This window comes from Garra rufa, chromosome 2 (genome assembly GCF_049309525.1).
Source record: "Garra rufa chromosome 2, GarRuf1.0, whole genome shotgun sequence".
NCBI lineage: Eukaryota > Metazoa > Chordata > Actinopteri > Cypriniformes > Cyprinidae > Garra > Garra rufa.
The window spans coordinates 68,424,848-68,445,657 of NC_133362.1; the positions used below are offsets into that span (position 1 = coordinate 68,424,848).

The window sequence follows — 20,810 nt, forward strand, 5'->3', positions numbered from 1 at the left end:
AAAAGCCAGCCTATTATATAAATAGTGAAGAAAAGGCAAAAGCTTACAGCACCTGGTATTCCCAGGCGGTCTCCCATAAAAGTGTAACAATCGGCCTTATCAGCCGAGTTACAAGACTAAAATGGGGTCAGATTTAACTGTGAGAGATGACTAGTGGTTAAAAGAATGAGACATAAAAGAAAATTGGTTTAAATAGATTTGGTGTATTTACAAGGTTCACATAAAAGACTTTAAAACAACACGATAAAACTAGGTAAACTCTGTTAAAAAGAATACAGTTCATTTGTCCATACCCTAAAAACAGGTAAACTCTGTTAAAAGAATACAGTTCATTTGTCCATACCCTAAAAACAGTCCAAGAACCCCAGTGTGTTGATAAGTCCAATGTGAGTGTCCACCAGTGTATCCACAGAAAGTGTAATCCAAAGTTTGCAGGTGGTGAATGGAAAGGTGAGCTCTAAAATTAGCAACTCCTCAATCCAACAGTTTGGTGACTGTCCTTTGTTTGTCATGCTGCTCTCTTATACAGTTGTACTTCCTGCTTACTGTCATGTGTCTAGTCACATGACAGGCCAACCATCCATTTATTAAAGACACATACACTTAAAATGTTAAGAGTAATAAAATGGCCTAAAAAACATGTAAAACACTTAAAACTCTATAATACATGTAAATGATTGTAATAAATAGAGCGATAAAACACCTCTTTCTAAAAGCCTGCATATTATATAAATAGTGAAGAAAAGGCAAAAGCTTACAGCACCTGGTATTCCCAGGCGGTCTCCCATCCAAGTACTAACCAGGCCCGACGCTGCTTAGCTTCCGAGATCAGACGAGATCGGGCGCTCTCAGCGCGGTATGACCATAAGCAAGGGCTGCTCCAAAAAGTGGGCTATTTAAAGATCAGCCTCCGTAAAAGCCAGCATATTATATAAATAGTGAAGAAAAGGCAAAAGCTTACAGCACCTGGTATTCCCAGGCGGTCTCCCATCCAAGTACTAACCAGGCCCGACGCTGCTTAGCTTCCGAGATCAGACGAGATCGGGCGCTCTCAGCGCGGTATGGCCATAAGCGAGGACTGCTCCAAAAAGTGGGCTATTTAAAGATCAGCCTCCGTAAAAGCCAGCATATTATATAAATAGTGAAGAAAAGGCAAAAGCTTACAGCACCTGGTATTCCCAGGCGGTCTCCCATCCAAGTACTAACCAGGCCCGACGCTGCTTAGCTTCCGAGATCAGACGAGATCGGGCGCTCTCAGCGCGGTATGACCATAAGCGAGGGCTGCTCCAAAAAGTGGGCTATTTAAAGATCAGCCTCCGTAAAAGCCAGCATATTATATAAATAGTGAAGAAAAGGCAAAAGCTTACAGCACCTGGTATTCCCAGGCGGTCTCCCATCCAAGTACTAACCAGGCCCGACGCTGCTTAGCTTCCGAGATCAGACGAGATCGGGCGCTCTCAGCGCGGTATGGCCATAAGCGAGGGCTGCTCCAAAAAGTGGGCTATTTAAAGATCAGCCTCCTTAAAAGCCAGCATATTATATAAATAGTGAAGAAAAGGCAAAAGCTTACAGCACCTGGTATTCCCAGGCGGTCTCCCATAAAAGTGTAACAATCGGCCTTATCAGCCGAGTTACAAGACTAAAATGGGTTCAGATTTAACTGTGAGAGATGACTAGTGGTTAAAAGAATGAGACATAAAAGAAAATTGGTTTAAATAGATTTGGTGTATTTACAAGGTTCACAGAAAAGACTTTAAAACAACACGATAAAACTAGGTAAACTCTGTTAAAAGAATACAGTTCATTTGTCCATACCCTAAAAACAGGTAAACTCTGTTAAAAGAATACAGTTCATTTGTCCATACCCTAAAAACAGTCCAAGAACCCCAGTGTGTTGATAAGTCCAATGTGAGTGTCCACCAGTGTATATACAATCCACAGAAAGTGTAATCCAAAGTTTGCAGGTGGTGAATGGAAAGGTGAGCTCTAAAATTAGCAACTCCTCAATCCAACAGTTTGGTGACTGTCCTTTGTTTGTCATGCTGCTCTCTTATACAGTTGTACTTCCTGCTTCCTGTCATGTGTCTAGTCACATGACAGGCCAACCATCCATTTATTAAAGACACATACACTTAAAATGTTAAGAGTAATAAAATGGCCTAAAAAACATGTAAAACACTTAAAACTCTATAATACATGTAAATGATTGTAATAAATAAAGCGGTAAAACACGTCTTTCTAAAAGCCAGCATATTATATAAATAGTGAAGAAAAGGCAAAAGCTTACAGCACCTGGTATTCCCAGGCGGTCTCCCATCCAAGTACTAACCAGGCCCGACGCTGCTTAGCTTCCGAGATCAGACGAGATCGGGCGCTCTCAGCGCGGTATGGCCATAAGCGAGGGCTGCTCCAAAAAGTGGGCTATTTAAAGATCAGCCTCCGTAAAAGCCAGCATATTATATAAATAGTGAAGAAAAGGCAAAAGCTTACAGCACCTGGTATTCCCAGGCGGTCTCCCATCCAAGTGTAACAATCGGCCTTATCAGCCGAGTTACAAGACTAAAATGGGGTCAGATTTAACTGTGAGAGATGACTAGTGGTTAAAAGAATGAGACATAAAAGAAAATTGGTTTAAATAGATTTGGTGTATTTACAAGGTTCACATAAAAGACTTTAAAACAACACGATAAAACTAGGTAAACTCTGTTAAAAGAATACAGTTCATTTGTCCATACCCTAAAAACAGGTAAACTCTGTTAAAAGAATACAGTTCATTTGTCCATAACCTAAAAACAGTCCAAGAACCCCAGTGTGTTGATAAGTCCAATGTGAGTGTCCACCAGTGTATATACAATCCACAGAAAGTGTAATCCAAAGTTTGCAGGTGGTGAATGGAAAGGTGAGCTCTAAAATTAGCAACTCCTCAATCCAACAGTTTCGTGACTGTCCTTTGTTTGTCATGCTGCTCTCTTATACAGTTGTACTTCCTGCTTCCTGTCATGTGTCTAGTCATATGACAGGCCAACCATCCATTTATTAAAGACACATACACTTAAAATGTTAAGAGTAATAAAATGGCCTAAAAAACATGTAAAACACTTAAAACTCTATAATACATGTAAATGATTGTAATAAATAGAGCGGTAAAACACGTCTTTCTAAAAGCCAGCATATTATATAAATAGTGAAGAAAAGGCAAAAGCTTACAGCACCTGGTATTCCCAGGCGGTCTCCCATCCAAGTACTAACCAGGCCCGACGCTGCTTAGCTTCCGAGATCAGACGAGATCGGGCGCTCTCAGCGCGGTATGGCCATAAGCGAGGGCTGCTCCAAAAAGTGGGCTATTTAAAGATCAGCCTCCGTAAAAGCCAGCATATTATATAAATAGTGAAGAAAAGGCAAAAGCTTACAGCACCTGGTATTCCCAGGCGGTCTCCCATAAAAGTGTAACAATCGGCCTTATCAGCCGAGTTACAAGACTAAAATGGGGTCAGATTTAACTGTGAGAGATGACTAGTGGTTAAAAGAATGAGACATAAAATAAAATTGGTTTAAATAGATTTGGTGTATTTACAAGGTTCACATAAAAGACTTTAAAACAACACGATAAAACTAGGTAAACTCTGTTAAAAGAATACAGTTCATTTGTCCATACCCTAAAAACAGGTAAACTCTGTTAAAAGAATACAGTTCATTTGTCCATACCCTAAAAACAGTCCAAGAACCCCAGTGTGTTGATAAGTCCAATGTGAGTGTCCACCAGTGTATCCACAGAAAGTGTAATCCAAAGTTTGCAGGTGGTGAATGGAAAGGTGAGCTCTAAAATTAGCAACTCCTCAATCCAACAGTTTGGTGACTGTCCTTTGTTTGTCATGCTGCTCTCTTATACAGTTGTACTTCCTGCTTCCTGTCATGTGTCTAGTCACATGACAGGCCAACCATCCATTTATTAAAGACACATACACTTAAAATGTTAAGAGTAATAAAATGGCCTAAAAAACATGTAAAACACTTAAAACTCTATAATACATGTAAATGATTGTAATAAATAGAGCGGTAAAACACGTCTTTCTAAAAGCCAGCATATTATATAAATAGTGAAGAAAAGGCAAAAGCTTACAGCACCTGGTATTCCCAGGCGGTCTCCCATCCAAGTACTAACCAGGCCCGACGCTGCTTAGCTTCCGAGATCAGACGAGATCGGGCGCTCTCAGCGCAGTATGGCCATAAGCGAGGGCTGCTCCAAAAAGTGGGCTATTTAAAGATCAGCCTCCGTAAAAGCCAGCATATTATATAAATAGTGAAGAAAAGGCAAAAGCTTACAGCACCTGGTATTCCCAGGCGGTCTCCCATCCAAGTACTAACCAGGCCCGACGCTGCTTAGCTTCCGAGATCAGACGAGATCGGGCGCTCTCAGCGCGGTATGGCCATAAGCGAGGGCCGCTCCAAAAAGTGGGCTATTTAAAGATCAGCCTCCGTAAAAGCCAGCCTATTATATAAATAGTGAAGAAAAGGCAAAAGCTTACAGCACCTGGTATTCCCAGGCGGTCTCCCATAAAAGTGTAACAATCGGCCTTATCAGCCGAGTTACAAGACTAAAATGGGGTCAGATTTAACTGTGAGAGATGACTAGTGGTTAAAAGAATGAGACATAAAAGAAAATTGGTTTAAATAGATTTGGTGTATTTACAAGGTTCACATAAAAGACTTTAAAACAACACGATAAAACTAGGTAAACTCTGTTAAAAAGAATACAGTTCATTTGTCCATACCCTAAAAACAGGTAAACTCTGTTAAAAGAATACAGTTCATTTGTCCATACCCTAAAAACAGTCCAAGAACCCCAGTGTGTTGATAAGTCCAATGTGAGTGTCCACCAGTGTATCCACAGAAAGTGTAATCCAAAGTTTGCAGGTGGTGAATGGAAAGGTGAGCTCTAAAATTAGCAACTCCTCAATCCAACAGTTTGGTGACTGTCCTTTGTTTGTCATGCTGCTCTCTTATACAGTTGTACTTCCTGCTTCCTGTCATGTGTCTAGTCACATGACAGGCCAACCATCCATTTATTAAAGACACATACACTTAAAATGTTAAGAGTAATAAAATGGCCTAAAAAACATGTAAAACACTTAAAACTCTATAATACATGTAAATGATTGTAATAAATAGAGCGGTAAAACACGTCTTTCTAAAAGCCAGCATATTATATAAATAGTGAAGAAAAGGCAAAAGCTTACAGCACCTGGTATTCCCAGGCGGTCTCCCATCCAAGTACTAACCAGGCCCGACGCTGCTTAGCTTCCGAGATCAGACGAGATCGGGCGCTCTCAGCGCGGTATGGCCATAAGCGAGGGCTGCTCCAAAAAGTGGGCTATTTAAAGATCAGCCTCCGTAAAAGCCAGCATATTATATAAATAGTGAAGAAAAGGCAAAAGCTTACAGCACCTGGTATTCCCAGGCGGTCTCCCATCCAAGTACTAACCAGGCCCGACGCTGCTTAGCTTCCGAGATCAGACGAGATCGGGCGCTCTCAGCGCGGTATGGCCATAAGCGAGGGCTGCTCCAAAAAGTGGGCTATTTAAAGATCAGCCTCCGTAAAAGCCAGCCTATTATATAAATAGTGAAGAAAAGGCAAAAGCTTACAGCACCTGGTATTCCCAGGCGGTCTCCCATAAAAGTGTAACAATCGGCCTTATCAGCCGAGTTACAAGACTAAAATGGGGTCAGATTTAACTGTGAGAGATGACTAGTGGTTAAAAGAATGAGACATAAAAGAAAATTGGTTTAAATAGATTTGGTGTATTTACAAGGTTCACATAAAAGACTTTAAAACAACACGATAAAACTAGGTAAACTCTGTTAAAAGAATACAGTTCATTTGTCCATACCCTAAAAACAGGTAAACTCTGTTAAAAGAATACAGTTCATTTGTCCATACCCTAAAAACAGTCCAAGAACCCCAGTGTGTTGATAAGTCCAATGTGAGTGTCCACCAGTGTATATACAATCCACAGAAAGTGTAATCCAAAGTTTGCAGGTGGTGAATGGAAAGGTGAGCTCTAAAATTAGCAACTCCTCAATCCAACGGTTTGGTGACTGTCCTTTGTTTGTCATGCTGCTCTCTTATACAGTTGTACTTCCTGCTTCCTGTCATGTGTCTAGTCACATGACAGGCCAACCATCCATTTATTAAAGACACATACACTTAAAATGTTAAGAGTAATAAAATGGCCTAAAAAACATATAAAACACTTAAAACTCTATAATACATGTAAATGATTGTAATAAATAGAGCGGTAAAACACGTCTTTCTAAAAGCCAGCATATTATATAAATAGTGAAGAAAAGGCAAAAGCTTACAGCACCTGGTATTCCCAGGCGGTCTCCCATCCAAGTACTAACCAGGCCCGACGCTGCTTAGCTTCCGAGATCAGACGAGATCGGGCGCTCTCAGCGCGGTATGACCATAAGCGAGGGCTGCTCCAAAAAGTGGGCTATTTAAAGATCAGCCTCCGTAAAAGCCAGCATATTATATAAATAGTGAAGAAAAGGCAAAAGCTTACAGCACCTGGTATTCCCAGGCGGTCTCCCATCCAAGTACTAACCAGGCCCGACGCTGCTTAGCTTCCGAGATCAGACGAGATCGGGCGCTCTCAGCGCGGTATGGCCATAAGCGAGGGCTGCTCCAAAAAGTGGGCTATTTAAAGATCAGCCTCCGTAAAAGCCAGCATATTATATAAATAGTGAAGAAAAGGCAAAAGCTTACAGCACCTGGTATTCCCAGGCGGTCTCCCATCCAAGTACTAACCAGGCCCGACGCTGCTTAGCTTCCGAGATCAGACGAGATCGGGCGCTCTCAGCGCGGTATGACCATAAGCGAGGGCTGCTCCAAAAAGTGGGCTATTTAAAGATCAGCCTCCGTAAAAGCCAGCATATTATATAAATAGTGAAGAAAAGGCAAAAGCTTACAGCACCTGGTATTCCCAGGCGGTCTCTCATCCAAGTACTAACCAGGCCCGACGCTGCTTAGCTTCCGAGATCAGACGAGATCGGGCGCTCTCAGCGCGGTATGGCCATAAGCGAGGGCTGCTCCAAAAAGTGGGCTATTTAAAGATCAGCCTCCGTAAAAGCCAGCATATTATATAAATAGTGAAGAAAAGGCAAAAGCTTACAGCACCTGGTATTCCCAGGCGGTCTCCCATAAAAGTGTAACAATCGGCCTTATCAGCCGAGTTACAAGACTAAAATGGGTTCAGATTTAACTGTGAGAGATGACTAGTGGTTAAAAGAATGAGACATAAAAGAAAATTGGTTTAAATAGATTTGGTGTATTTACAAGGTTCACAGAAAAGACTTTAAAACAACACGATAAAACTAGGTAAACTCTGTTAAAAGAATACAGTTCATTTGTCCATACCCTAAAAACAGGTAAACTCTGTTAAAAGAATACAGTTCATTTGTCCATACCCTAAAAACAGTCCAAGAACCCCAGTGTGTTGATAAGTCCAATGTGAGTGTCCACCAGTGTATATACAATCCACAGAAAGTGTAATCCAAAGTTTGCAGGTGGTGAATGGAAAGGTGAGCTCTAAAATTAGCAACTCCTCAATCCAACAGTTTGGTGACTGTCCTTTGTTTGTCATGCTGCTCTCTTATACAGTTGTACTTCCTGCTTCCTGTCATGTGTCTAGTCACATGACAGGCCAACCATCCATTTATTAAAGACACATACACTTAAAATGTTAAGAGTAATAAAATGGCCTAAAAAACATGTAAAACACTTAAAACTCTATAATACATGTAAATGATTGTAATAAATAAAGCGGTAAAACACGTCTTTCTAAAAGCCAGCATATTATATAAATAGTGAAGAAAAGGCAAAAGCTTACAGCACCTGGTATTCCCAGGCGGTCTCCCATCCAAGTACTAACCAGGCCCGACGCTGCTTAGCTTCCGAGATCAGACGAGATCGGGCGCTCTCAGCGCGGTATGGCCATAAGCGAGGGCTGCTCCAAAAAGTGGGCTATTTAAAGATCAGCCTCCGTAAAAGCCAGCATATTATATAAATAGTGAAGAAAAGGCAAAAGCTTACAGCACCTGGTATTCCCAGGCGGTCTCCCATAAAAGTGTAACAATCGGCCTTATCAGCCGAGTTACAAGACTAAAATGGGGTCAGATTTAACTGTGAGAGATGACTAGTGGTTAAAAGAATGAGACATAAAATAAAATTGGTTTAAATAGATTTGGTGTATTTACAAGGTTCACATAAAAGACTTTAAAACAACACGATAAAACTAGGTAAACTCTGTTAAAAGAATACAGTTCATTTGTCCATACCCTAAAAACAGGTAAACTCTGTTAAAAGAATACAGTTCATTTGTCCATACCCTAAAAACAGTCCAAGAACCCCAGTGTGTTGATAAGTCCAATGTGAGTGTCCACCAGTGTATCCACAGAAAGTGTAATCCAAAGTTTGCAGGTGGTGAATGGAAAGGTGAGCTCTAAAATTAGCAACTCCTCAATCCAACAGTTTGGTGACTGTCCTTTGTTTGTCATGCTGCTCTCTTATACAGTTGTACTTCCTGCTTCCTGTCATGTGTCTAGTCACATGACAGGCCAACCATCCATTTATTAAAGACACATACACTTAAAATGTTAAGAGTAATAAAATGGCCTAAAAAACATGTAAAACACTTAAAACTCTATAATACATGTAAATGATTGTAATAAATAGAGCGGTAAAACACGTCTTTCTAAAAGCCAGCATATTATATAAATAGTGAAGAAAAGGCAAAAGCTTACAACACCTGGTATTCCCAGGCGGTCTCCCATCCAAGTACTAACCAGGCCCGACGCTGCTTAGCTTCCGAGATCAGACGAGATCGGGCGCTCTCAGCGCGGTATGGCCATAAGCGAGGGCTGCTCCAAAAAGTGGGCTATTTAAAGATCAGCCTCCGTAAAAGCCAGCATATTATATAAATAGTGAAGAAAAGGCAAAAGCTTACAGCACCTGGTATTCCCAGGCGGTCTCCCATAAAAGTGTAACAATCTGCCTTATCAGCCGAGTTACAAGACTAAAATGGGGTCAGATTTAATTGTGAGAGATGACTAGTGGTTAAAAGAATGAGACATAAAAGAAAATTGGTTTAAATAGATTTGGTGTATTTACAAGGTTCACATAAAAGACTTTAAAACAACACGATAAAACTAGGTAAACTCTGTTAAAAGAATACAGTTCATTTGTCCATACCCTAAAAACAGGTAAACTCTGTTAAAAGAATACAGTTCATTTGTCCATACCCTAAAAACAGTCCAAGAACCCCAGTGTGTTGATAAGTCCAATGTGTGTCCACCAGTGTATATACAATCCACAGAAAGTGTAATCCAAAGTTTGCAGGTGGTGAATGGAAAGGTGAGCTCTAAAATTAGCAACTCCTCAATCCAACGGTTTGGTGACTGTCCTTTGTTTGTCATGCTGCTCTCTTATACAGTTGTACTTCCTGCTTCCTGTCATGTGTCTAGTCACATGACAGGCCAACCATCCATTTATTAAAGACACATACACTTAAAATGTTAAGAGTAATAAAATGGCCTAAAAAACATATAAAACACTTAAAACTCTATAATACATGTAAATGATTGTAATAAATAGAGCGGTAAAACACGTCTTTCTAAAAGCCAGCATATTATATAAATAGTGAAGAAAAGGCAAAAGCTTACAGCACCTGGTATTCCCAGGCGGTCTCCCATCCAAGTACTAACCAGGCCCGACGCTGCTTAGCTTCCGAGATCAGACGAGATCGGGCGCTCTCAGCGCGGTATGACCATAAGCGAGGGCTGCTCCAAAAAGTGGGCTATTTAAAGATCAGCCTCCGTAAAAGCCAGCATATTATATAAATAGTGAAGAAAAGGCAAAAGCTTACAGCACCTGGTATTCCCAGGCGGTCTCCCATCCAAGTACTAACCAGGCCCGACGCTGCTTAGCTTCCGAGATCAGACGAGATCGGGCGCTCTCAGCGCGGTATGGCCATAAGCGAGGGCTGCTCCAAAAAGTGGGCTATTTAAAGATCAGCCTCCGTAAAAGCCAGCATATTATATAAATAGTGAAGAAAAGGCAAAAGCTTACAGCACCTGGTATTCCCAGGCGGTCTCCCATAAAAGTGTAACAATCGGCCTTATCAGCCGAGTTACAAGACTAAAATGGGTTCAGATTTAACTGTGAGAGATGACTAGTGGTTAAAAGAATGAGACATAAAAGAAAATTGGTTTAAATAGATTTGGTGTATTTACAAGGTTCACAGAAAAGACTTTAAAACAACACGATAAAACTAGGTAAACTCTGTTAAAAGAATACAGTTCATTTGTCCATACCCTAAAAACAGGTAAACTCTGTTAAAAGAATACAGTTCATTTGTCCATACCCTAAAAACAGTCCAAGAACCCCAGTGTGTTGATAAGTCCAATGTGAGTGTCCACCAGTGTATATACAATCCACAGAAAGTGTAATCCAAAGTTTGCAGGTGGTGAATGGAAAGGTGAGCTCTAAAATTAGCAACTCCTCAATCCAACAGTTTGGTGACTGTCCTTTGTTTGTCATGCTGCTCTCTTATACAGTTGTACTTCCTGCTTCCTGTCATGTGTCTAGTCACATGACAGGCCAACCATCCATTTATTAAAGACACATACACTTAAAATGTTAAGAGTAATAAAATGGCCTAAAAAACATGTAAAACACTTAAAACTCTATAATACATGTAAATGATTGTAATAAATAAAGCGGTAAAACACGTCTTTCTAAAAGCCAGCATATTATATAAATAGTGAAGAAAAGGCAAAAGCTTACAGCACCTGGTATTCCCAGGCGGTCTCCCATCCAAGTACTAACCAGGCCCGACGCTGCTTAGCTTCCGAGATCAGACGAGATCGGGCGCTCTCAGCGCGGTATGGCCATAAGCGAGGGCTGCTCCAAAAAGTGGGCTATTTAAAGATCAGCCTCCGTAAAAGCCAGCATATTATATAAATAGTGAAGAAAAGGCAAAAGCTTACAGCACCTGGTATTCCCAGGCGGTCTCCCATCCAAGTGTAACAATCGGCCTTATCAGCCGAGTTACAAGACTAAAATGGGGTCAGATTTAACTGTGAGAGATGACTAGTGGTTAAAAGAATGAGACATAAAAGAAAATTGGTTTAAATAGATTTGGTGTATTTACAAGGTTCACATAAAAGACTTTAAAACAACACGATAAAACTAGGTAAACTCTGTTAAAAGAATACAGTTCATTTGTCCATACCCTAAAAACAGGTAAACTCTGTTAAAAGAATACAGTTCATTTGTCCATAACCTAAAAACAGTCCAAGAACCCCAGTGTGTTGATAAGTCCAATGTGAGTGTCCACCAGTGTATATACAATCCACAGAAAGTGTAATCCAAAGTTTGCAGGTGGTGAATGGAAAGGTGAGCTCTAAAATTAGCAACTCCTCAATCCAACAGTTTGGTGACTGTCCTTTGTTTGTCATGCTGCTCTCTTATACAGTTGTACTTCCTGCTTCCTGTCATGTGTCTAGTCATATGACAGGCCAACCATCCATTTATTAAAGACACATACACTTAAAATGTTAAGAGTAATAAAATGGCCTAAAAAACATGTAAAACACTTAAAACTCTATAATACATGTAAATGATTGTAATAAATAGAGCGGTAAAACACGTCTTTCTAAAAGCCAGCATATTATATAAATAGTGAAGAAAAGGCAAAAGCTTACAGCACCTGGTATTCCCAGGCGGTCTCCCATCCAAGTACTAACCAGGCCCGACGCTGCTTAGCTTCCGAGATCAGACGAGATCGGGCGCTCTCAGCGCGGTATGGCCATAAGCGAGGGCTGCTCCAAAAAGTGGGCTATTTAAAGATCAGCCTCCGTAAAAGCCAGCATATTATATAAATAGTGAAGAAAAGGCAAAAGCTTACAGCACCTGGTATTCCCAGGCGGTCTCCCATAAAAGTGTAACAATCGGCCTTATCAGCCGAGTTACAAGACTAAAATGGGGTCAGATTTAACTGTGAGAGATGACTAGTGGTTAAAAGAATGAGACATAAAATAAAATTGGTTTAAATAGATTTGGTGTATTTACAAGGTTCACATAAAAGACTTTAAAACAACACGATAAAACTAGGTAAACTCTGTTAAAAGAATACAGTTCATTTGTCCATACCCTAAAAACAGGTAAACTCTGTTAAAAGAATACAGTTCATTTGTCCATACCCTAAAAACAGTCCAAGAACCCCAGTGTGTTGATAAGTCCAATGTGAGTGTCCACCAGTGTATCCACAGAAAGTGTAATCCAAAGTTTGCAGGTGGTGAATGGAAAGGTGAGCTCTAAAATTAGCAACTCCTCAATCCAACAGTTTGGTGACTGTCCTTTGTTTGTCATGCTGCTCTCTTATACAGTTGTACTTCCTGCTTCCTGTCATGTGTCTAGTCACATGACAGGCCAACCATCCATTTATTAAAGACACATACACTTAAAATGTTAAGAGTAATAAAATGGCCTAAAAAACATGTAAAACACTTAAAACTCTATAATACATGTAAATGATTGTAATAAATAGAGCGGTAAAACACGTCTTTCTAAAAGCCAGCATATTATATAAATAGTGAAGAAAAGGCAAAAGCTTACAGCACCTGGTATTCCCAGGCGGTCTCCCATCCAAGTACTAACCAGGCCCGACGCTGCTTAGCTTCCGAGATCAGACGAGATCGGGCGCTCTCAGCGCAGTATGGCCATAAGCGAGGGCTGCTCCAAAAAGTGGGCTATTTAAAGATCAGCCTCCGTAAAAGCCAGCATATTATATAAATAGTGAAGAAAAGGCAAAAGCTTACAGCACCTGGTATTCCCAGGCGGTCTCCCATCCAAGTACTAACCAGGCCCGACGCTGCTTAGCTTCCGAGATCAGACGAGATCGGGCGCTCTCAGCGCGGTATGGCCATAAGCGAGGGCCGCTCCAAAAAGTGGGCTATTTAAAGATCAGCCTCCGTAAAAGCCAGCCTATTATATAAATAGTGAAGAAAAGGCAAAAGCTTACAGCACCTGGTATTCCCAGGCGGTCTCCCATAAAAGTGTAACAATCGGCCTTATCAGCCGAGTTACAAGACTAAAATGGGGTCAGATTTAACTGTGAGAGATGACTAGTGGTTAAAAGAATGAGACATAAAAGAAAATTGGTTTAAATAGATTTGGTGTATTTACAAGGTTCACATAAAAGACTTTAAAACAACACGATAAAACTAGGTAAACTCTGTTAAAAAGAATACAGTTCATTTGTCCATACCCTAAAAACAGGTAAACTCTGTTAAAAGAATACAGTTCATTTGTCCATACCCTAAAAACAGTCCAAGAACCCCAGTGTGTTGATAAGTCCAATGTGAGTGTCCACCAGTGTATCCACAGAAAGTGTAATCCAAAGTTTGCAGGTGGTGAATGGAAAGGTGAGCTCTAAAATTAGCAACTCCTCAATCCAACAGTTTGGTGACTGTCCTTTGTTTGTCATGCTGCTCTCTTATACAGTTGTACTTCCTGCTTCCTGTCATGTGTCTAGTCACATGACAGGCCAACCATCCATTTATTAAAGACACATACACTTAAAATGTTAAGAGTAATAAAATGGCCTAAAAAACATGTAAAACACTTAAAACTCTATAATACATGTAAATGATTGTAATAAATAGAGCGGTAAAACACGTCTTTCTAAAAGCCAGCATATTATATAAATAGTGAAGAAAAGGCAAAAGCTTACAGCACCTGGTATTCCCAGGCGGTCTCCCATCCAAGTACTAACCAGGCCCGACGCTGCTTAGCTTCCGAGATCAGACGAGATCGGGCGCTCTCAGCGCGGTATGGCCATAAGCGAGGGCTGCTCCAAAAAGTGGGCTATTTAAAGATCAGCCTCCGTAAAAGCCAGCATATTATATAAATAGTGAAGAAAAGGCAAAAGCTTACAGCACCTGGTATTCCCAGGCGGTCTCCCATCCAAGTACTAACCAGGCCCGACGCTGCTTAGCTTCCGAGATCAGACGAGATCGGGCGCTCTCAGCGCGGTATGGCCATAAGCGAGGGCTGCTCCAAAAAGTGGGCTATTTAAAGATCAGCCTCCGTAAAAGCCAGCCTATTATATAAATAGTGAAGAAAAGGCAAAAGCTTACAGCACCTGGTATTCCCAGGCGGTCTCCCATAAAAGTGTAACAATCGGCCTTATCAGCCGAGTTACAAGACTAAAATGGGGTCAGATTTAACTGTGAGAGATGACTAGTGGTTAAAAGAATGAGACATAAAAGAAAATTGGTTTAAATAGATTTGGTGTATTTACAAGGTTCACATAAAAGACTTTAAAACAACACGATAAAACTAGGTAAACTCTGTTAAAAGAATACAGTTCATTTGTCCATACCCTAAAAACAGGTAAACTCTGTTAAAAGAATACAGTTCATTTGTCCATACCCTAAAAACAGTCCAAGAACCCCAGTGTGTTGATAAGTCCAATGTGAGTGTCCACCAGTGTATATACAATCCACAGAAAGTGTAATCCAAAGTTTGCAGGTGGTGAATGGAAAGGTGAGCTCTAAAATTAGCAACTCCTCAATCCAACGGTTTGGTGACTGTCCTTTGTTTGTCATGCTGCTCTCTTATACAGTTGTACTTCCTGCTTCCTGTCATGTGTCTAGTCACATGACAGGCCAACCATCCATTTATTAAAGACACATACACTTAAAATGTTAAGAGTAATAAAATGGCCTAAAAAACATATAAAACACTTAAAACTCTATAATACATGTAAATGATTGTAATAAATAGAGCGGTAAAACACGTCTTTCTAAAAGCCAGCATATTATATAAATAGTGAAGAAAAGGCAAAAGCTTACAGCACCTGGTATTCCCAGGCGGTCTCCCATCCAAGTACTAACCAGGCCCGACGCTGCTTAGCTTCCGAGATCAGACGAGATCGGGCGCTCTCAGCGCGGTATGACCATAAGCGAGGGCTGCTCCAAAAAGTGGGCTATTTAAAGATCAGCCACCGTAAAAGCCAGCATATTATATAAATAGTGAAGAAAAGGCAAAAGCTTACAGCACCTGGTATTCCCAGGCGGTCTCCCATCCAAGTACTAACCAGGCCCGACGCTGCTTAGCTTCCGAGATCAGACGAGATCGGGCGCTCTCAGCGCGGTATGGCCATAAGCGAGGGCTGCTCCAAAAAGTGGGCTATTTAAAGATCAGCCTCCGTAAAAGCCAGCATATTATATAAATAGTGAAGAAAAGGCAAAAGCTTACAGCACCTGGTATTCCCAGGCGGTCTCCCATCCAAGTACTAACCAGGCCCGACGCTGCTTAGCTTCCGAGATCAGACGAGATCGGGCGCTCTCAGCGCGGTATGACCATAAGCGAGGGCTGCTCCAAAAAGTGGGCTATTTAAAGATCAGCCTCCGTAAAAGCCAGCATATTATATAAATAGTGAAGAAAAGGCAAAAGCTTACAGCACCTGGTATTCCCAGGCGGTCTCTCATCCAAGTACTAACCAGGCCCGACGCTGCTTAGCTTCCGAGATCAGACGAGATCGGGCGCTCTCAGCGCGGTATGGCCATAAGCGAGGGCTGCTCCAAAAAGTGGGCTATTTAAAGATCAGCCTCCGTAAAAGCCAGCATATTATATAAATAGTGAAGAAAAGGCAAAAGCTTACAGCACCTGGTATTCCCAGGCGGTCTCCCATAAAAGTGTAACAATCGGCCTTATCAGCCGAGTTACAAGACTAAAATGGGTTCAGATTTAACTGTGAGAGATGACTAGTGGTTAAAAGAATGAGACATAAAAGAAAATTGGTTTAAATAGATTTGGTGTATTTACAAGGTTCACAGAAAAGACTTTAAAACAACACGATAAAACTAGGTAAACTCTGTTAAAAGAATACAGTTCATTTGTCCATACCCTAAAAACAGGTAAACTCTGTTAAAAGAATACAGTTCATTTGTCCATACCCTAAAAACAGTCCAAGAACCCCAGTGTGTTGATAAGTCCAATGTGAGTGTCCACCAGTGTATATACAATCCACAGAAAGTGTAATCCAAAGTTTGCAGGTGGTGAATGGAAAGGTGAGCTCTAAAATTAGCAACTCCTCAATCCAACAGTTTGGTGACTGTCCTTTGTTTGTCATGCTGCTCTCTTATACAGTTGTACTTCCTGCTTCCTGTCATGTGTCTAGTCACATGACAGGCCAACCATCCATTTATTAAAGACACATACACTTAAAATGTTAAGAGTAATAAAATGGCCTAAAAAACATGTAAAACACTTAAAACTCTATAATACATGTAAATGATTGTAATAAATAAAGCGGTAAAACACGTCTTTCTAAAAGCCAGCATATTATATAAATAGTGAAGAAAAGGCAAAAGCTTACAGCACCTGGTATTCCCAGGCGGTCTCCCATCCAAGTACTAACCAGGCCCGACGCTGCTTAGCTTCCGAGATCAGACGAGATCGGGCGCTCTCAGCGCGGTATGGCCATAAGCGAGGGCTGCTCCAAAAAGTGGGCTATTTAAAGATCAGCCTCCGTAAAAGCCAGCATATTATATAAATAGTGAAGAAAAGGCAAAAGCTTACAGCACCTGGTATTCCCAGGCGGTCTCCCATCCAAGTACTAACCAGGCCCGACGCTGCTTAGCTTCCGAGATCAGACGAGATCGGGCGCTCTCAGCGCGGTATGGCCATAAGCGAGGGCTGCTCCAAAAAGTGGGCTATTTAAAGATCAGCCTCCGTAAAAGCCAGCATATTATATAAATAGTGAAGAAAAGGCAAAAGCTTACAGCACCTGGTATTCCCAGGCGGTCTCCCATAAAAGTGTAACAATCGGCCTTATCAGCCGAGTTACAAGACTAAAATGGGGTCAGATTTAACTGTGAGAGATGACTAGTGGTTAAAAGAATGAGACATAAAATAAAATTGGTTTAAATAGATTTGGTGTATTTACAAGGTTCACATAAAAGACTTTAAAACAACACGATAAAACTAGGTAAACTCTGTTAAAAGAATACAGTTCATTTGTCCATACCCTAAAAACAGGTAAACTCTGTTAAAAGAATACAGTTCATTTGTCCATACCCTAAAAACAGTCCAAGAACCCCAGTGTGTTGATAAGTCCAATGTGAGTGTCCACCAGTGTATCCACAGAAAGTGTAATCCAAAGTTTGCAGGTGGTGAATGGAAAGGTGAGCTCTAAAATTAGCAACTCCTCAATCCAACAGTTTGGTGACTGTCCTTTGTTTGTCATGCTGCTCTCTTATACAGTTGTACTTCCTGCTTCCTGTCATGTGTCTAGTCACATGACAGGCCAACCATCCATTTATTAAAGACACATACACTTAAAATGTTAAGAGTAATAAAATGGCCTAAAAAACATGTAAAACACTTAAAACTCTATAATACATGTAAATGATTGTAATAAATAGAGCGGTAAAACACGTCTTTCTAAAAGCCAGCATATTATATAAATAGTGAAGAAAAGGCAAAAGCTTACAACACCTGGTATTCCCAGGCGGTCTCCCATCCAAGTACTAACCAGGCCCGACGCTGCTTAGCTTCCGAGATCAGACGAGATCGGGCGCTCTCAGCGCGGTATGGCCATAAGCGAGGGCTGCTCCAAAAAGTGGGCTATTTAAAGATCAGCCTCCGTAAAAGCCAGCATATTATATAAATAGTGAAGAAAAGGCAAAAGCTTACAGCACCTGGTATTCCCAGGCGGTCTCCCATAAAAGTGTAACAATCTGCCTTATCAGCCGAGTTACAAGACTAAAATGGGGTCAGATTTAATTGTGAGAGATGACTAGTGGTTAAAAGAATGAGACATAAAAGAAAATTGGTTTAAATAGATTTGGTGTATTTACAAGGTTCACATAAAAGACTTTAAAACAACACGATAAAACTAGGTAAACTCTGTTAAAAGAATACAGTTCATTTGTCCATACCCTAAAAACAGGTAAACTCTGTTAAAAGAATACAGTTCATTTGTCCATACCCTAAAAACAGTCCAAGAACCCCAGTGTGTTGATAAGTCCAATGTGTGTCCACCAGTGTATATACAATCCACAGAAAGTGTAATCCAAAGTTTGCAGGTGGTGAATGGAAAGGTGAGCTCTAAAATTAGCAACTCCTCAATCCAACGGTTTGGTGACTGTCCTTTGTTTGTCATGCTGCTCTCTTATACAGTTGTACTTCCTGCTTCCTGTCATGTGTCTAGTCACATGACAGGCCAACCATCCATTTATTAAAGACACATACACTTAAAATGTTAAGAGTAATAAAATGGCCTAAAAAACATATAAAACACTTAAAACTCTATAATACATGTAAATGATTGTAATAAATAGAGCGGTAAAACACGTCTTTCTAAAAGCCAGCATATTATATAAATAGTGAAGAAAAGGCAAAAGCTTACAGCACCTGGTATTCCCAGGCGGTCTCCCATCCAAGTACTAACCAGGCCCGACGCTGCTTAGCTTCCGAGATCAGACGAGATCGGGCGCTCTCAGCGCGGTATGACCATAAGCGAGGGCTGCTCCAAAAAGTGGGCTATTTAAAGATCAGCCTCCGTAAAAGCCAGCATATTATATAAATAGTGAAGAAAAGGCAAAAGCTTACAGCACCTGGTATTCCCAGGCGGTCTCCCATCCAAGTACTAACCAGGCCCGACGCTGCTTAGCTTCCGAGATCAGACGAGATCGGGCGCTCTCAGCGCGGTATGGCCATAAGCGAGGGCTGCTCCAAAAAGTGGGCTATTTAAAGATCAGCCTCCGTAAAAGCCAGCATATTATATAAATAGTGAAGAAAAGGCAAAAGCTTACAGCACCTGGTATTCCCAGGCGGTCTCCCATAAAAGTGTAACAATCGGCCTTATCAGCCGAGTTACAAGACTAAAATGGGTTCAGATTTAACTGTGAGAGATGACTAGTGGTTAAAAGAATGAGACATAAAAGAAAATTGGTTTAAATAGATTTGGTGTATTTACAAGGTTCACAGAAAAGACTTTAAAACAACACGATAAAACTAGGTAAACTCTGTTAAAAGAATACAGTTCATTTGTCCATACCCTAAAAACAGGTAAACTCTGTTAAAAGAATACAGTTCATTTGTCCATACCCTAAAAACAGTCCAAGAACCCCAGTGTGTTGATAAGTCCAATGTGAGTGTCCACCAGTGTATATACAATCCACAGAAAGTGTAATCCAAAGTTTGCAGGTGGTGAATGGAAAGGTGAGCTCTAAAATTAGCAACTCCTCAATCCAACAGTTTGGTGACTGTCCTTTGTTTGTCATGCTGCTCTCTTATACAGTTGTACTTCCTGCTTCCTGTCATGTGTCTAGTCACATGACAGGCCAACCATCCATTTATTAAAGACACATACACTTAAAATGTTAAGAGTAATAAAATGGCCTAAAAAACATGTAAAACACTTAAAACTCTATAATACATGTAAATGATTGTAATAAATAAAGCGGTAAAACACGTCTTTCTAAAAGCCAGCATATTATATAAATAGTGAAGAAAAGGCAAAAGCTTACAGCACCTGGTATTCCCAGGCGGTCTCCCATCCAAGTACTAACCAGGCCCGACGCTGCTTAGCTTCCGAGATCAGACGAGATCGGGCGCTCTCAGCGCGGTATGGCCATAAGCGAGGGCTGCTCCAAAAAGTGGGCTATTTAAAGATCAGCCTCCGTAAAAGCCAGCATATTATATAAATAGTGAAGAAAAGGCAAAAGCTTACAGCACCTGGTATTCCCAGGCGGTCTCCCATCCAAGTGTAACAATCGGCCTTATCAGCCGAGTTACAAGACTAAAATGGGGTCAGATTTAACTGTGAGAGATGACTAGTGGTTAAAAGAATGAGACATAAAAGAAAATTGGTTTAAATAGATTTGGTGTATTTACAAGGTTCACATAAAAGACTTTAAAACAACACGATAAAACTAGGTAAACTCTGTTAAAAGAATACAGTTCATTTGTCCATACCCTAAAAACAGGTAAACTCTGTTAAAAGAATACAGTTCATTTGTCCATAACCTAAAAACAGTCCAAGAACCCCAGTGTGTTGATAAGTCCAATGTGAGTGTCCACCAGTGTATATACAATCCACAGAAAGTGTAATCCAAAGTTTGCAGGTGGTGAATGGAAAGGTGAGCTCTAAAATTAGCAACTCCTCAATCCAACAGTTTGGTGACTGTCCTTTGTTTGTCATGCTGCTCTCTTATACAGTTGTACTTCCTGCTTCCTGTCATGTGTCTAGTCATATGACAGGCCAACCATCCATTTATTAAAGACACATACACTTAAAATGTTAAGAGTAATAAAATGGCCTAAAAAACATGTAAAACACTTAAAACTCTATAATACATGTAAATGATTGTAATAAATAGAGCGGTAAAACACGTCTTTCTAAAAGCCAGCATATTATATAAATAGTGAAGAAAAGGCAAAAGCTTACAGCACCTGGTATTCCCAGGCGGTCTCCCATCCAAGTACTAACCAGGCCCGACGCTGCTTAGCTTCCGAGATCAGACGAGATCGGGCGCTCTCAGCGCGGTATGGCCATAAGCGAGGGCTGCTCCAAAAAGTGGGCTATTTAAAGATCAGCCTCCGTAAAAGCCAGCATATTATATAAATAGTGAAGAAAAGGCAAAAGCTTACAGCACCTGGTATTCCCAGGCGGTCTCCCATAAAAGTGTAACAATCGGCCTTATCAGCCGAGTTACAAGACTAAAATGGGGTCAGA

At 40.8% G+C, this 20,810-nt stretch overlaps 35 non-coding genes and 1 pseudogene across 35 annotated transcripts; 1 reads left to right on the forward strand and 35 right to left on the reverse strand.

Annotated features, from left to right (window-relative positions):
* LOC141326063 (uncharacterized) overlaps positions 1-20,810 on the forward strand; it is a 208,060-nt pseudogene that overhangs the window by 86,439 nt on the left and 100,811 nt on the right.
* LOC141327666 (5S ribosomal RNA) lies at positions 752-870 on the reverse strand. Its single transcript, XR_012354946.1, has one exon. It is a non-coding gene; the product is annotated as a 5S ribosomal RNA (ribosomal RNA).
* On the reverse strand, positions 955-1,073 carry LOC141327561 (5S ribosomal RNA). Its single transcript, XR_012354847.1, has one exon. It is a non-coding gene; the product is annotated as a 5S ribosomal RNA (ribosomal RNA).
* LOC141327667 (5S ribosomal RNA) lies at positions 1,158-1,276 on the reverse strand. The gene has a single exon (XR_012354947.1). It is a non-coding gene; the product is annotated as a 5S ribosomal RNA (ribosomal RNA).
* Positions 1,361-1,479, reverse strand: LOC141327562 (5S ribosomal RNA). Its single transcript, XR_012354848.1, has one exon. It is a non-coding gene; the product is annotated as a 5S ribosomal RNA (ribosomal RNA).
* LOC141327563 (5S ribosomal RNA) lies at positions 2,281-2,399 on the reverse strand. The gene has a single exon (XR_012354849.1). It is a non-coding gene; the product is annotated as a 5S ribosomal RNA (ribosomal RNA).
* Positions 3,201-3,319, reverse strand: LOC141327564 (5S ribosomal RNA). The gene has a single exon (XR_012354850.1). It is a non-coding gene; the product is annotated as a 5S ribosomal RNA (ribosomal RNA).
* On the reverse strand, positions 4,114-4,232 carry LOC141327856 (5S ribosomal RNA). Its single transcript, XR_012355128.1, has one exon. It is a non-coding gene; the product is annotated as a 5S ribosomal RNA (ribosomal RNA).
* Positions 4,317-4,435, reverse strand: LOC141327565 (5S ribosomal RNA). Its single transcript, XR_012354851.1, has one exon. It is a non-coding gene; the product is annotated as a 5S ribosomal RNA (ribosomal RNA).
* Positions 5,231-5,349, reverse strand: LOC141327567 (5S ribosomal RNA). The gene has a single exon (XR_012354852.1). It is a non-coding gene; the product is annotated as a 5S ribosomal RNA (ribosomal RNA).
* Positions 5,434-5,552, reverse strand: LOC141327569 (5S ribosomal RNA). Its single transcript, XR_012354854.1, has one exon. It is a non-coding gene; the product is annotated as a 5S ribosomal RNA (ribosomal RNA).
* LOC141327668 (5S ribosomal RNA) lies at positions 6,354-6,472 on the reverse strand. The gene has a single exon (XR_012354948.1). It is a non-coding gene; the product is annotated as a 5S ribosomal RNA (ribosomal RNA).
* On the reverse strand, positions 6,557-6,675 carry LOC141327570 (5S ribosomal RNA). Its single transcript, XR_012354855.1, has one exon. It is a non-coding gene; the product is annotated as a 5S ribosomal RNA (ribosomal RNA).
* Positions 6,760-6,878, reverse strand: LOC141327669 (5S ribosomal RNA). The gene has a single exon (XR_012354949.1). It is a non-coding gene; the product is annotated as a 5S ribosomal RNA (ribosomal RNA).
* Positions 6,963-7,081, reverse strand: LOC141326725 (5S ribosomal RNA). The gene has a single exon (XR_012354077.1). It is a non-coding gene; the product is annotated as a 5S ribosomal RNA (ribosomal RNA).
* Positions 7,883-8,001, reverse strand: LOC141327571 (5S ribosomal RNA). The gene has a single exon (XR_012354856.1). It is a non-coding gene; the product is annotated as a 5S ribosomal RNA (ribosomal RNA).
* On the reverse strand, positions 8,796-8,914 carry LOC141327734 (5S ribosomal RNA). Its single transcript, XR_012355011.1, has one exon. It is a non-coding gene; the product is annotated as a 5S ribosomal RNA (ribosomal RNA).
* On the reverse strand, positions 9,714-9,832 carry LOC141327670 (5S ribosomal RNA). Its single transcript, XR_012354950.1, has one exon. It is a non-coding gene; the product is annotated as a 5S ribosomal RNA (ribosomal RNA).
* LOC141327572 (5S ribosomal RNA) lies at positions 9,917-10,035 on the reverse strand. The gene has a single exon (XR_012354857.1). It is a non-coding gene; the product is annotated as a 5S ribosomal RNA (ribosomal RNA).
* LOC141327573 (5S ribosomal RNA) lies at positions 10,837-10,955 on the reverse strand. Its single transcript, XR_012354858.1, has one exon. It is a non-coding gene; the product is annotated as a 5S ribosomal RNA (ribosomal RNA).
* LOC141327574 (5S ribosomal RNA) lies at positions 11,757-11,875 on the reverse strand. The gene has a single exon (XR_012354859.1). It is a non-coding gene; the product is annotated as a 5S ribosomal RNA (ribosomal RNA).
* Positions 12,670-12,788, reverse strand: LOC141327857 (5S ribosomal RNA). Its single transcript, XR_012355129.1, has one exon. It is a non-coding gene; the product is annotated as a 5S ribosomal RNA (ribosomal RNA).
* On the reverse strand, positions 12,873-12,991 carry LOC141327575 (5S ribosomal RNA). The gene has a single exon (XR_012354860.1). It is a non-coding gene; the product is annotated as a 5S ribosomal RNA (ribosomal RNA).
* Positions 13,787-13,905, reverse strand: LOC141327576 (5S ribosomal RNA). The gene has a single exon (XR_012354861.1). It is a non-coding gene; the product is annotated as a 5S ribosomal RNA (ribosomal RNA).
* LOC141327577 (5S ribosomal RNA) lies at positions 13,990-14,108 on the reverse strand. Its single transcript, XR_012354862.1, has one exon. It is a non-coding gene; the product is annotated as a 5S ribosomal RNA (ribosomal RNA).
* Positions 14,910-15,028, reverse strand: LOC141327671 (5S ribosomal RNA). The gene has a single exon (XR_012354951.1). It is a non-coding gene; the product is annotated as a 5S ribosomal RNA (ribosomal RNA).
* LOC141327578 (5S ribosomal RNA) lies at positions 15,113-15,231 on the reverse strand. Its single transcript, XR_012354863.1, has one exon. It is a non-coding gene; the product is annotated as a 5S ribosomal RNA (ribosomal RNA).
* Positions 15,316-15,434, reverse strand: LOC141327673 (5S ribosomal RNA). Its single transcript, XR_012354952.1, has one exon. It is a non-coding gene; the product is annotated as a 5S ribosomal RNA (ribosomal RNA).
* LOC141326726 (5S ribosomal RNA) lies at positions 15,519-15,637 on the reverse strand. Its single transcript, XR_012354078.1, has one exon. It is a non-coding gene; the product is annotated as a 5S ribosomal RNA (ribosomal RNA).
* On the reverse strand, positions 16,439-16,557 carry LOC141327580 (5S ribosomal RNA). Its single transcript, XR_012354865.1, has one exon. It is a non-coding gene; the product is annotated as a 5S ribosomal RNA (ribosomal RNA).
* On the reverse strand, positions 16,642-16,760 carry LOC141327581 (5S ribosomal RNA). The gene has a single exon (XR_012354866.1). It is a non-coding gene; the product is annotated as a 5S ribosomal RNA (ribosomal RNA).
* Positions 17,555-17,673, reverse strand: LOC141327735 (5S ribosomal RNA). Its single transcript, XR_012355012.1, has one exon. It is a non-coding gene; the product is annotated as a 5S ribosomal RNA (ribosomal RNA).
* Positions 18,473-18,591, reverse strand: LOC141327675 (5S ribosomal RNA). Its single transcript, XR_012354954.1, has one exon. It is a non-coding gene; the product is annotated as a 5S ribosomal RNA (ribosomal RNA).
* On the reverse strand, positions 18,676-18,794 carry LOC141327582 (5S ribosomal RNA). The gene has a single exon (XR_012354867.1). It is a non-coding gene; the product is annotated as a 5S ribosomal RNA (ribosomal RNA).
* Positions 19,596-19,714, reverse strand: LOC141327583 (5S ribosomal RNA). Its single transcript, XR_012354868.1, has one exon. It is a non-coding gene; the product is annotated as a 5S ribosomal RNA (ribosomal RNA).
* On the reverse strand, positions 20,516-20,634 carry LOC141327584 (5S ribosomal RNA). The gene has a single exon (XR_012354869.1). It is a non-coding gene; the product is annotated as a 5S ribosomal RNA (ribosomal RNA).